The sequence below is a fragment of the Trichechus manatus genome, unplaced genomic scaffold (assembly GCF_000243295.1).
Source record: "Trichechus manatus latirostris isolate Lorelei unplaced genomic scaffold, TriManLat1.0 scaffold00333, whole genome shotgun sequence".
In the NCBI taxonomy this organism is placed as follows: domain Eukaryota; kingdom Metazoa; phylum Chordata; class Mammalia; order Sirenia; family Trichechidae; genus Trichechus; species Trichechus manatus.
Window position 1 is genome coordinate 722,865 of NW_004444269.1, and position 6,459 is coordinate 729,323.

The window sequence follows — 6,459 nt, forward strand, 5'->3', positions numbered from 1 at the left end:
TGCTTGAGCTCATTGTTGCAGCCACTGTGTCAGTCCATCTCATTGAGGGTTTTCCTCTTTTTCGCTCACCTTCTAATGTAGCAAGCATGATGTCCTTCTCCAGGGACTGATCCCTCCTGATAACATGTCTAAAGGATGTGAGACGAAGTCTCGCCATCTTTCCTTCTAAGAAGCATTCTGGCTGTACTTCTTCCAAGACAGATTTGTTTGTTCTTTTGGCAGTTCATGGTATATTCAATATTCTTCACCAACACCGTAATTCAAAGGCATTGATTCTTCTTTGGTCTTCCTTATTCATCGTCCAGCTTTTGCATGTATAGATATGTACAAAAATAATCAAATTCAGTCATCTTTGATATATTTATACTTATAGTCTTATAACACCTATAATCCATTGTTGAAGATTCCAACTCATAGCAACTTGATAGGACAGAGTAGAAGTGCCCCAGAGGGTTTCCAAGGCTGCAGTCTTTATGGAAGCAGACTGCCAGATCTTTCTCGCATGGAGAGGCTAGTGGGTTCAAATCGTCAGCCCTTCAGTTAGCAGCCTAGTGCTTAACCACTGCACCACCAGGGCTCCTTTATAACACCTATACTTAACCTATACTTTTCACTTTTGTCTTACTAAGTTATATTGTCAAGGTAGGAGAATTAAACATACTTCATTTAACATTTATTAGCGTATTTTGTAACTTTTAAATATTTAGACATACAGTGTGTGGATCTCCATTTATACTCTCCCTAAGTTCCAAAAATGTTAGTGATGTGAGATGCATTGGGATAGTAAGGGACCTACTTGTGCAACTTAACTGTGTCTTCAGGTCCTCCATGAGCCTGCTATTGTATACATAATGTGATGATGAATTGCTATTGGACATGACTTATTGCATGGTTTGGAGGAAAAAAAATTACCCAGTTGAGAATTTTTGACTCAGGTTGCATGGTGATTTGATGCTCCATGATCAGGTATGAAGACTCTAGTAGAGTCCAATAGCCAGTCTAAAACTATGTGAGAGGAGACGTACTTTTCACAGAAGACATTTTTATACATAAAATACAAGAAGCCTCATATTTTTCTTCTGTCAAGCCCTGACACAAACTTCAAAGAGCAATTAGGTCAAGGTCACTTCAAACACAATTGGGTCTGCAAAGTCATAAGGGCCAAATGGCAGACCTGCTTGTTTGTATTGCAGCTGACCAACTGGAGAATCTTCCTTTGCTCTGGACATATTCAAAGTTGGTTTTCTTATGGATTACTTGATAAATGAGTTGACATAGTACACCCAATTGTGGTATATTGCTTCTAAAATCCAGAAAGAAAGGCCTACAAAACATGGTGTCCTTTTCCTAATGATAGGGCACTCAACGTGCAGCAATTTTTCTTTTTAGCCGATTTTCCCCAAATGTGTGAACTCCTAGAAAGTTTACTGAGGCATCAGCCCCATAGTATTCCTGGGATTTACTTTCATTTTCTGGCACTTTTGTGTTGTACCAGGACATGTAGTGTACCTACTACTTCTTTCCCATTAGACCAAATCAGCATGATGTAATCCACATGATATATCAGCATGAAGGCAGGTGGGAAGGTGAGATGATCAAGGTTCTTTCAGACCAAATTATGACACACAATGCAGCTTGAAGGGGGATAATGAAAGTTTACTGATGCGTCTTCCAGAATAAAGCAAACTAGCAAACTGTTTCTGGTCTTCTCTGTTTAGGGATAAATAATAATAATAAAAAAAACACACACACACATTGCCATAGAGTAGAACAGCCCCATAGGGTTTCCAAGGAGCAGCTGGTGGAATCAAACTGCCAACCTTTTGGTTAACAGCCAAACTCTTAACCACTGTGCCTTGTTTAGGAATAGACAAGAAAATTTGGAGATCAATAACTACACAACAGATTCCAGGATTTGTATTTATTTGCTTTAATAAAGATCCCACCTCTGGAAGAGTAGCTTTATTGTAGCAATCATAAGATTAAGCTTACAATAACTCATTGTCATTCTCTAAAACCTATATGACTTCTGGACAGGACATCTAACAGGTGAATTAAATAGGAATGTGATAAGACTTTTAAGACTTTGATGGTGGCACTAATCTCAATTCCCCTAGGTAATGGTTTAGGTTTGGGTTTATTATTTATGTAGAGGGTAGGAATTGAGGGGCTTCCACTTTACTGTTCTTACCACAATATTCCTGCCTTCATGAGTCAGGGAGCCAATCTGAGTATTCTGCCAGTATATGTGGTTCAGCTGTATACCCAGGAATCTCAGAGCAACTTCAGGATGAGGTTGTGGACATATGGGTCCTCTATAAAATAGGTTTGGTCAAATCTCCATTTATCTCCTAATCTCATTAATTCCCCACCATGACCACAGGCCCACGGAGGTTTTCTGGGCACCAGAAGATTGTGTTAGTGTGAAAGGTGTCACTTGTGCCCTAAAAGAAAGCCTTATCTCTTGTAGTAATGGAGATGATATTGCTGAAAACCAAATCCAGAGTCTTATCGTAAGAGTGGCTGAATTACAACAATTGAATTCACAACCTCAAATGGTGTCTGAAGTTAAAGTGAGGGCATCGATTGGGAAGAAATGGGATCCTGGAGTTTGGGATGGGAACATATGGGCACATAATTGGGAAGCTGGGGACACTGAGTCCCTAAATTCTGTTGAATCACTCCTGCTAACACAACCAGCCCTCTCACTCCCATCTGAAGAGATTATTCCATCTTTACCTGCTAAACCACCCTCCCTAGTAAAATAGCCCCTCCACCTTCATTTGATAAGATCAACACAGCTGTGTCTGAAGAGCCTTTGTCTGAGATATCTTGTGGGGTGGCTTCTGAGTCATTGCCTGGGGCATCACCTGAAGCAGATGCCTTATAAGACATTGCTGAATATTCTCAGAACACATCCCCATCACCCTTTTTTGCATCTAGATCTATAACTAGACTTAAGTCTCAGTGAGCCCCAAAAGATGAAGTACAAAGTATGACCCAGGAGGAAGTACGCTATACTCCAAAGGAACTGCTTGACTTTTTAAATATGTACAAACTGAAACCTGGAGAATATGTGTGAGAATGTTATTAAGGGTGTGGTATAATGGTGCAAGAATTGAAAAGTAAAGGATTGTCCTCTGTCTTTCTTCCACACTCCAAGCCACCCTATGATTATCAAATGACTGGACTGCAATGGCACATAGCAATCACTCAGTAAGTGTTAGCTATTACTAATTTTTGTTATTAGTAAATAGCTGTATACACATGAACTGATTGCTGAGTGCTATTAATGATTGCTTGAGTCGAGATACTGTGAATTTATAATGGTGTTGTCCGTGACGTTGGTGCTTTTGTCAGGCAGTTTGAGTGTTGTGTAGAGGTTAAGGACAGTTGGATCTATGTGAGGTTTATGATTTGTTGATTAAGTGAGACATTGACAGCAGAACAAAGGCATTTAAGAGATTGGCCAGAGTTTCAGGAGATGACCTACGAAGCTTTAGCAGGGTAGTGAAGAAGCATGGTAGCAATGGTGAGCAGGTACTCTCACTACTCTACCGCAGAGGCAGGAAAGCTAACACCACATTTTCCAAAGTCCCTTGCAGCTACAGGTCTGGGTGTGATTCCAGTTTGATGATCAGAGGGTGGCTTGAAGGGTCAAAGAAAGGCAGAGTCCATTTGTTTGATTTTTATGTTATTTCTGTGACAGATTGTCATGGAGTCACTGAATTTTTGGCAGAAGCAGAGGGCCCATTGTGTCCTCACTATATCCATGCATATGGAGACAAGGTGTGGACATTGACTTTTTTTTGCCAATGTGAATCAAGCATAGCTCTGCAGCCGATAGGGCTTCCTGGTGCCTGGATAACAAGTGAGGCCTTCTGCTACTTTAGCCAACTATGAAGTTAGAGAGGACACAGTCCACAAGACCACTTTCACTTTTTACATCAATTATATGTTAAGGGGCTTCCCAAAACTACCCTCAGGTTCAATAATCTGCAAGAAAAGGCTCACAGAACTCACTGACAGATGTTATACTCACAGTTATGGTTTATTACAGGAAAGGTTATAGATTAAAATCAGCCAAGGAAGAAATACATAAGGCAGAGTGCAGGAAAGGTACCAAATGTGGAGCTTCCAATCATCTTCTCCTTGTGCAGTCAGGAAAGCATTACTTTTTCCACTATCGATGTGTGACAATATGCATGGAGTATTACCAATTATGGAAGATAACTCAACCCTCAATGTTCATATTTTTTATTGGGGCTCCATCATGTAGGCATGATTGATTGTCAACATGGCTGATCTCAGTCTTAAGCCACTGCAGAGGTTGACTGATACGGCTTGACCAAAAGACCCTACCCTAAATCATATTTTTGGTTTTCGTGGTATGTTCAGCCACCACCCTAATACTATCCAGTGTGGCCAGTCCCCATTCTAAATCATATTGTTAGACTATCCAATGACTCAAGGCCCATGGGCAAACAAAGACACTCCTATCAGGAATGATCTTTCAAAGGCTTGGAGATTGCCTCCCAAAAGCTGATAGCAAAGACCAGTCCTCTCTTTGGGCAAGGTTAAATTCTTTACAACACAGGCCTGGTACCAGTAAGTCTCCCAGTCTCTGCTGAGGGTTTCTGTGTGTGTATTGGGGCACGTCTTCAACACTCGGCCAGGCAGTTGACAACTCTGCCTTAGCCTTCACTTCCTGCTTGTGCACAGCCTCCAGGTCAGTCAGAGGTGAGAGAACTTAGGACCTTCTTAGGCCTTTCTTGAACATTCTATAGCCCTGGGCATTCACACCACCCTACGCATGTTCATGGCCTTCTAGATTCCCAGGAATATAGCAGAGCTTTTCAAAACCCCTACAGACATCTTATTCTCCAACTTTTCCTTTTATGTTTTTGGGGTTGTCTATTATTTGCAACAACTTCTATAAGCTATCTCAACTACCTTTTGTCAGCCACAAAGTTATACAATTGCCCATGATTGCTTTCAACAAATGCCTCCCAGGAAAGGTTTTTCATGGCGGAAGAGCTCTGAGTGAGGTCAAATACTGACAGACTTGCAAGTGGGGTCTTCTAAGGAACCACCAAACCCATTGCCATGAAGTCAATTGCAACTCATAGTGACACTATAGGACAGAATAGAACTGCCCCATAGCTTTTCCAAGGCTGTAATCTTTACAAAAGCCAACTGCCACATCTTTCTCCCGCAGAACCATTGGTGGGTTAGAATTGCTGACCTATCGGTTAGCAGTTGACCCCTTAACCACGGCACCACCACGGCTCCTTAAGGAACCACCAGACTGGTCAAATAGTGACAATTTCTTGGAAATGATCCTGTGAAAGAGCTCTAGCTCTATTCTGCTCCCTCTGGTGGTTTCTGTTGTTGTTGTTGTCAGGTGCCGTCGAATCAGTTCCAACTCATAGCAACCCTATGTAACACAGAAGGAAACACTGAAGGATCCTGTGCTATCCTCATGATCACTGTTATTCTTGAGTCCATTGTTGCAGCCACTGTATCTATCAATCTCATTGAGGGTCTTCCTCTTTTTTGCTGACCCTCTACTTTACCAAGCATGATGTTCTTCTCTAAGGACTGATTCCTCCTGATAACCTGTCCAAAGTACTTGAGACAAAGTCTCACCAGCCTCACTTCTAAGGAGCATTCTGGCTGTACTTCTTCCAAGACAGATTTGTTCATTCTTTTGGCAGTCCATGGTATATTCACTAATATTCACCAACATCATAATTCAAAGGCATCAGTTCTTCTTTCGTCTTCCTTATTCATTGTCCAGCTTTCGCATGTATATGAGGCAGTTGAAAACACCCTGGCTTGTGTCAGGCACACCTTAGTCTTTAAAGTGATATTTTCGCTTTTCAACACCTTAAAGAGGTCTTTTGCAGCAGATTTGCCCAATGCAATGTGTCCTTTGATTTCTTGACTCTTGCTTCCATGGGTGTTGATTGTGGATCCAAGTACAGTGAAATCCTTGACAACTTCAATCTTTTCTCTGTTTATTATGATGTTGCTTATTAGTCCAGTTGTGAGAATTTTTGTTTTATGTTGAGGTGTAATCCATACGGAAGGCTGTAGTCTTTGATCTTCATCAGTAAGTGCTTCGTGCCCACTTCACTTTCAGCAAGCCAGGTTGTGTCATCTGCATATCACAGGTTGTTAATGAGTCTTCCTCCAGTCATCATGCCTTGTTCTTCTTCATATAGTCCAGCTCCTCAGATTATTTGCTCAGCATACAGATTGAATAAGCATGGTGAAAGGATACAATCCTGACGCACACCTCTCCTGACTTTAAACCGCACAGTATCCCCTTATTCTGTTCGAACGACTGCCTCTTTATTTATGTACAGGTTCCTCATGAGCACAATTAAGTGTTCTGGAATTCCCATTCTTTGCAATGTTATCCATAATTTGTTATGATCCACACAGTCGAATGCC